Source organism: Epargyreus clarus, unplaced genomic scaffold (genome assembly GCF_041222505.1).
Source record: "Epargyreus clarus isolate Ecla_fem2 unplaced genomic scaffold, WU_Ecla_fem_2.2 ptg000014l, whole genome shotgun sequence".
NCBI lineage: Eukaryota > Metazoa > Arthropoda > Insecta > Lepidoptera > Hesperiidae > Epargyreus > Epargyreus clarus.
Window position 1 is genome coordinate 11,112,507 of NW_027332222.1, and position 7,876 is coordinate 11,120,382.

Below are 7,876 nucleotides of genomic sequence, written 5' to 3' on the forward strand. Positions count from 1 at the left end.
AGAAATGTGAATGACATTCGTATATTGGGAAGCTTTGGGGTGAAAAATTGAAACACATTTGTCATGTACAATTCTCTTATCCCCTGATACATAAAGGTTTTATGGGATATTTGTGTCCAAAAACAACAATATACCTAGTTATAATTAACGTTTTTAATAAAATAATTTAAATTCTTAGGAAACCTACCTAAAGAAACATACTTACGTTAAGAAACGCATGTATTCCATGTTTATGATGGAATGTACGAAGTTCTACATAATTTTCAGTCAATACTTAAAATCTAGTACTTGAGCAGAGTACGTAGACACTAAAGTTGTGTTGGCTATAAATCTTATATTCAAAAGAGACCTAAAATACTCGCTAACAACGAAACTTTCGGGGTTTCGTTATCTTAAAATTATAATAAAGCAGCTATATAGCAAATAATAGTCCTGTGACTACATTGAACTTATTATGTTAAATCTTATAAGTTCTCGTAGTTGAACCGTGTCGTCGTCACGCCCATAGCTGTGTGTTGTAAAACAGGAGTTTAGTATCTGTATATATTCGAAGTATTGTAAGTGACAATAGATAAAAAACATGGTCGACAGCGCACACCGCTTACCTTGGCCCATCGTTGATCGCTAACGACCATTAACCACCATTAACGTTGGCGTTGATGACCATTAACCACCGACCGGTGGCAGTTACTAGTGGTTGCTAACGACGGACAGCAATAGTCAGGAAGTCACCGGCACAGGCTGTTGCACATGAGGCATTCCACAGTTTTCAGAAAATATCAAATTTCTTAAATCAATTCCAATTATACTAGGATTTTGTGATAAGCGTTCGTGTGCACTTAATTTGAAATGAAAAGCATACATGGTTAATTCCATCAAACAATCAAGTCATTTACATTGAATTTAACGGCCTCACAAAATATTTCCCATCGCATTAGTATTCATATTAAGTCATGTTTACTCGTATATGAAATTTCGGGGTCCCATTCATTTGGCGGGTGCTTATAAAGTCGGATGTTGACGGCGACCAGACCGCTAGTGGACAACAGGCATGGAATAGGCGCTTTGAATCACCAAATCTGAATAACAGATAAGGTGACATACTAAACCAACCCGTACAATTTACGAGACGTAATAAAGCCTCTCATAGTTCTCTTTTATCAGAATACGAAGTTCCACCCTCGCCGTAAATTGAATTAACCTCATGTGGGATAAATAAAAACACCTCAGTAACATTACCTTCATAAAAGAGATGTGCCGCCTCTTCCCCTTACAAAAGGATACCTTTTTATACGTTTTTGTAATGAGATTTATGAAACTCACGAATAAAAAACAATTTCAATACTTAAGTTACGCTGGAACATCAGAATATAATACGTTGATTACCATTTTTGTATCTTATAAAAAAAAAGATTTATGTTTGAACTAAGTTGCCTCAGTAAAAGGTTCAGGGTTATCTTAATAAAAACTTTTGTTAATGTTCTTCGTATTATTGTATTTTATAATTTGGTATCTGATGTATTGAAATTAATTATACCTACCTCTTTATATAATCAACCTGTACTTCAAAGTAACAACCGCTAAGACAAATAGATATATTATCCTACTGACGTATATATCTATGATTGATAACAATAATCCACAAGGAGACAAATGTAAAAGGGACATAATAAATTGGTCACAATTGAGAGAAAAAATATATATCACATTCAAACACTTCAGTTAAGTCATAGATTAGTTAAAAACTAAATTGTAAAAATAAAGAGATATCTTATTTTTTTTATTAGACTGCTTAAAAAAAATACTTACTAAAATCTGTTAATTGCTTGTATAATTTTATTATTCAACTCACACATTCTCCAAACTTAAATCTCACAAAACGTTTGGATAGATAAAACAACTTACTTCTGAAATGGTGTTCGACCCTAAAGTTTTAGACGATAAAAGCCTCTCTTTAGTGGCACCCCTCAGGTACATAGAGCTTTTAGATAACATTGCATTTATGCTCCATCTGGGATACATTACTGGTAATTTGATAAAACAGATAGCGCCTACAAAAGAATTTGTGCGAAATGTTTCGAAGAATATATGCTACTTTTAAGAATAAATTAAAGACTAAATTGGAATGTTACTTTAGAATAGCAACCTGTAATGGGGGTTTCAGTATAAAAAACATTACATATTTTTATATCATGGGATATACACATAACCTAACTTCAAGAGGTTCTATACTTTTGGGGTTCAACTCCGTTGGCACCACCAACGCCTTATTATATACTCAGTGGCAACGCATCTGTGGTCGACCACAGCGCTGCAATATTATGTGGGGCTGATTACAGATATCCATGAACCACTTACCATCAAGTGGATTGCATGTTCGTTTGCTACTTCTATATAAGATATAACTAAATAGGATAACAGAATAAAACTAAATAACACTACAAGGTACTCGTACTTAGTAGTTAACTACACTAGCGCATGCATAATGAAAATCCCTAAGGCTTATTTCTATCACGAACTCACATGTCCACTTGATATGCATTAGTTACTTCATAGTTAAGTCACTTTGAGAGCTTAACTGTGTTACATACTCTGAGGACTGGCTTGTATCTACTGGATAAAGTCTAAGTTATGCAAGAGCTAAAGTGTAGAGAGATCATCATACTCAGCCCATTATCGTCCCACTGCTGGGTATGAGTCTCTGAGGTATGAGCCGCTGAGAATACGTTTTAGGAGAAAATCCCCCACGCTAACTGAATGCGAGTAGATACATTTTTTCTTGTTTGTTTGAGGAATTGTTTTTTACAGAACAATCAGACACACATTTTTTTATTTTATGGCTTGAATTATTGATTCTCTAATATCTATCAGTACGTGTAAAGGAAAAATATAGGTCCCTTAAATTTAAAATTTGGACGCCTAACACGAGAGGCCAAAATTGAAACCACTATGTTATCAGTAATTATTATTGCTAAGTACAAATCAATAAATTAAACTAACAATAACCTTTTTTAACTTATTTTCTTTTTTAATTATTGAAATAAAAATATTGTAAGATTTTCTTTATTTGCGTTGGCACAAAATAAATTAACTTTTGTATTTGCAATGGGAAACAAGCCTTAAATATTCTTATTTATTTTTCGAGATAAAGCACAATTAACATTATTAAAGCACAAAATGGTTAAGAAATTGGTTAAATATGAAACTGGATTTAATATTTTCAAGTATAAATGTCAAACATATTAAAAGGGTATATAAAAACCGACCTCAACATAGCAAATTAAGCAATTTAGTTTATTTCTGAACCTCAAAGGGAACCATAATGAGTATCATATGAATTATTTCTAGCTGTGCTTCTAATTTCTGCTCGTATAAATCTGTACATATAAAAAAATAATTGGAGGCGTCTGTTGGTGATACCACAAAATATGTATTTCATGAAGTTGAATGATATCAAAACTAAAACACTAGCACCCTTAGTAGATATTACATATGGCTTAAGTGCAATGCCAATCCATATTTTTTAAAGTTTGTAGAACCCTTTGTGATTCGACTCTGGTAGCATCACATTTGTGCCAGCAATGTTAAGCGCGTTCAGGGTTAAGGGCGTTCAAACTTAAATTCGCTGGGAAGCAACGCATGTAAAACCGACTTCAGGTAGAAAATCCACTTTCATACAAAAACACATTTAAATCAAGTGTTTAGCTGTCAATTTCATTTCAGTTAAAAATAATATTACTTGAAAAAGTTTGGCATTTTTAAAAAGTGATTTTTGTATACAAATCGGTTTGATGAGTTTGCATTGCAAATATTGGTTTGTTTCTCTATTTAAAAACACCTATGGTTTCTGAAGTTTGTGAAGCAATACTGACGGTACTTTCAAATACAGGGTCTCTATTAACTGGACAAGTTACCCTCTACTTTATTTGATAATAATAAGAAATAAAAGATGACTGGTATGCGTGAAACCGTCTGAAATAATGCTTCTGATAAATATAACTTATAATACTGGAAATACTATTTAAAATATTATTTGAAAATGTACGTAGATACATACTTATTTTACTCTATGATTATTATAGACCAGGGTCGATAATTTTTGAAACCAAAAAAAATTACAATAGAATGAAACCCATTGGAAAAGTAGGGGAATATGATCAAAATGAAAGGAAAAATAAATTACGGTCGATCCGAGTTCGGGAAGTGGGAGGGGTGAGTTTTTAAGGGTAAAAAATGGTTTATCTTGATTTCCGGCTAAACTACACGTCCTATGCGAAAAAGTTCAATGGCAAAGTTGTAGGTAATAAAAAGATCTACAACTTTTGTATTTGCAATTTTTTCACATAACCTCAAAATTTGGGTGAAAAATTCAAAAAACCAAGTTTTTGGTTTTTTATTTATATCTTATTCAAATTTTTTTTTATTTTTACGAAATTTGGTGAAAACTTACCTTATTATGTCCCAAATACACTGTAATTTATTTGATTAAAAATATTTATTTTTTCGCCTTATTTTCACTTAATATCAAAAAAGCACCCTAATTTTCAATCGAAAATTCTGACGTCAAAATATCAGCTTTTTTCAAAAAGTTTGGGGGCTTTTTGTTCGTTGAAATATCTACTTTCTGATGGTGTAAAAAAAATATACATTACTATAGGAAATGTTCTCAGAAAATGCAAAAAATTGAAAAAAACCCAATTGTATTTATTGTCGATTCTCTTCTTGCTAGACTCCATTAAACGATTCAAAGCTGATTTTTTTATTTCATACACTTGCTTGTCATCTGACTTATTGCAGATTATACAAACAGATCCATCCATACTGATAATCTGAAAAGACAAAATTAAATTAATAATGCCTTCAAAGTTTTATCATGAGTATAACTAAATTTGTTTGTATAAAATAAACGAAATTACTATTTTTTATTCTTGTACTAAAATATCATTCAATTTTAATTTTTTAGGTTATGTTATGTTAAACATACTATTTATGAAAGAAAATATTACTATTTTTATTTTAAAGTTGATTAATATAGATTTAAATACAGATTGTATTTACCTTGCTATGTAGATTCCAAACGATTTTTTGAATAAAGTAAATTTCTCATAATTCACTTAGAGTAACTGAGCCTGCACGTGTATTTTTAAAAACGATGTTGTACACTGCTCTGTATCTCGAATACTGGCTAACGGTTTTTACAGCTGCTACGAAATAGCAGGTATGTAGTAAGGCCCAGACCCTCCTAGGTCCGTCCCCACTTCTCTATGAAATAACTTACAATGGGCTAAAATTTACCGTAGGTCACTCAGGTATATAAATTATCTTAAAACAGCAGTAAATAGACATCTACAAATATTATTTAAATAAGATTCTACAACTTTTTCAAAATATTGTAGATGTCTTATTAAATATTAACTTTATTAACTTATTTGTTTGTTAATTATTGAAGTATATTTTAATTTGCAACTTTTTCATTTATCAATAAAACATGAAATCTTACGTTTTTTGAGTAATTAAAGTGTAAATTTTAATAAATACCTCAAAATTGTACATAATGATAAAAAAAAATTTTTCGAATTTGGGTTTTTTTCAATTTTTTGCATTTTCTGAGAACATTTCCTATAGTAATGTATATTTTTTTTTACACCATCAGAAAGTAGATATTTCAACGAACAAAAAGCCCCCAAACTTTTTGAAAAAAGCTGATATTTTGACGTCAGAAATTTCGATTGAAAATTAGGGTGCTTTTTTGATATTAAGTGAAACTAAGGCGAAAAAATAAATATTTTTAATCAAATAAATTACAGTGTATTTGGGACATAATAAGGTAAGTTTTCACCAAATTTCGTAAAAAAAAAATTTTTTTTGAATAAGATATAAATAAAAAACCAAAAACTTGGTTTTTTGAATTTTTCACCCAAATTTTGAGGTTATGTGAAAAAATTGCAAATACAAAAGTTGTAGATCTTTTTATTACCTACAACTTTGCCATTGAATTTTTTCGCATAGGACGTGTAGTTTAGCCGGAAATCAAGATAAACCATTTTTTACCCTTAAAAACTCACCCCTCCCACTTCCCGAACTCGGATCGACCGTAATTTATTTTTCCTTTCATTTTGATCATATTCCCCTCCTTTTCCAATGGGTTTCATTCTATTGTGATTTTTTTTCATTTTTTACCATTTTTAAAGGCTTCGGCACTGGTCTATTATACGAATTATTAAAGATACATATTTGCGCAAATCAAATTATTTTTACAAAAAAATAAAGTATATAAACAAATGTCTGGTACACATACTTGGTACTTACATACGTACATAATACCTACAGAACCATACTTAGTAGAAAAGAATTAAAGAACCTGTTCAGCGAAATAAGATCCTCTAAACCTTTGAGTCTACGTATGGCCGTTACAGTATTTTCCAACTCTGTAACAACTTTAAAACAGAACAAGACAGTGCAGTGTACGTAAGGAGCGACCCATTAGGAAAGTTGGGTATACGTGGAATGCGAAGAACATACCGAGTCGAAACATCTTGTATTTGGTTGCACGACTTGCTAGTTCAGTGAAACAAAAGAAGAAATTCGACGTTAAAAGAAGTTAAACAATCTAGACTGATCTGTCTGTAAAGAAGTAATACAGAAGAACAAAGTTTTGTAATTAAACGGTAAATAAAACAACCCTGTTTTGTAATACAAAAAATAAGAAGCAAATACACTTAAGTGACTACTGCTACGAATGGACATCTGTAATCAACCTCAAAAAAGATAAGATTCCTACCCAAGGTTGAACACAGAGTCTTTCGTGAGGACTAAGTTGAAAAGCCTTGGAAAAGTATGTCTCCATTACCCCATCCTTTTAACCAGTACACAGCAGCGCTCAACACTGCCCTTATTAGATGGAGTCGAACCACAAAATGGTTCTATCTTTGAAAACCAAAAAAAAACAAGACAAGACACGAACACAACCATTTTACCTACCATGGAAGAAAAACACTTGCTGGCGCGGCTGCAGTTAAAACATAAAGATTTTCACCACCTTGAAAATTATGTTAATACACGAAATACAAACTCGCAGGTGGTTTCGTGTACCTCCGATTGTTTGCCCGCTCACGACAGGAATCGTAATGTGATACGTTTTTCCTAACAACCCCATCCTGACATGTTTGATTGTTTGCGCAGGTGATATAAAAATTCAACAAAGGGCTATGTATGTATTTTTTTATGTTTATACTTAGTTTTTGATTCTGGGCTTACAAATCTTTATCTTCACTCGATATTGCAAGTAATATTTTAAATATGGTGATATTTTTGACAGCATATGCATAAAAAATTGAGAATACGAATACAAATACGAATTGAGTTACGCTTAGTCGGCGTCTTGCGCAGATCAGAAAAAAAATAAAATTACAATATCAGCACGTTCAAATTGTAAAGAGTAAAGAGCTGAAGAAGCCTTTATCTCCACTTCAAATATAAATATTTAAACATGTTCAACAGCGAAAGCGAATTTTTTTAGCATAAGTACCTTCTAATTTTTATGAATCTATATTTTTTATTATGCCAAATACAAAATTCCATGTTTTATACAAACCGTATACATTAACTTATTTCTTGAAGTAATAAATATTTTTGACAAATCAAATGCTAAGCTAAAAATTGTTTTTTAAAAGTGTATACAAATTTTCTCTAAACAAGTTCTGTTATTCTAGTCTGATATTTCCAAATACTTTGCTTTTTTATGACAATACTATTTTAAGTGAGATCGTATTCGGAAATGATCGGATTGTAAAAAGATAAATAAGTTGTAATATGATTCTCTGTAAAATCCCTTTATTATGTGCATTAAATTATTTCTTAAACTAAAATAAGAGTA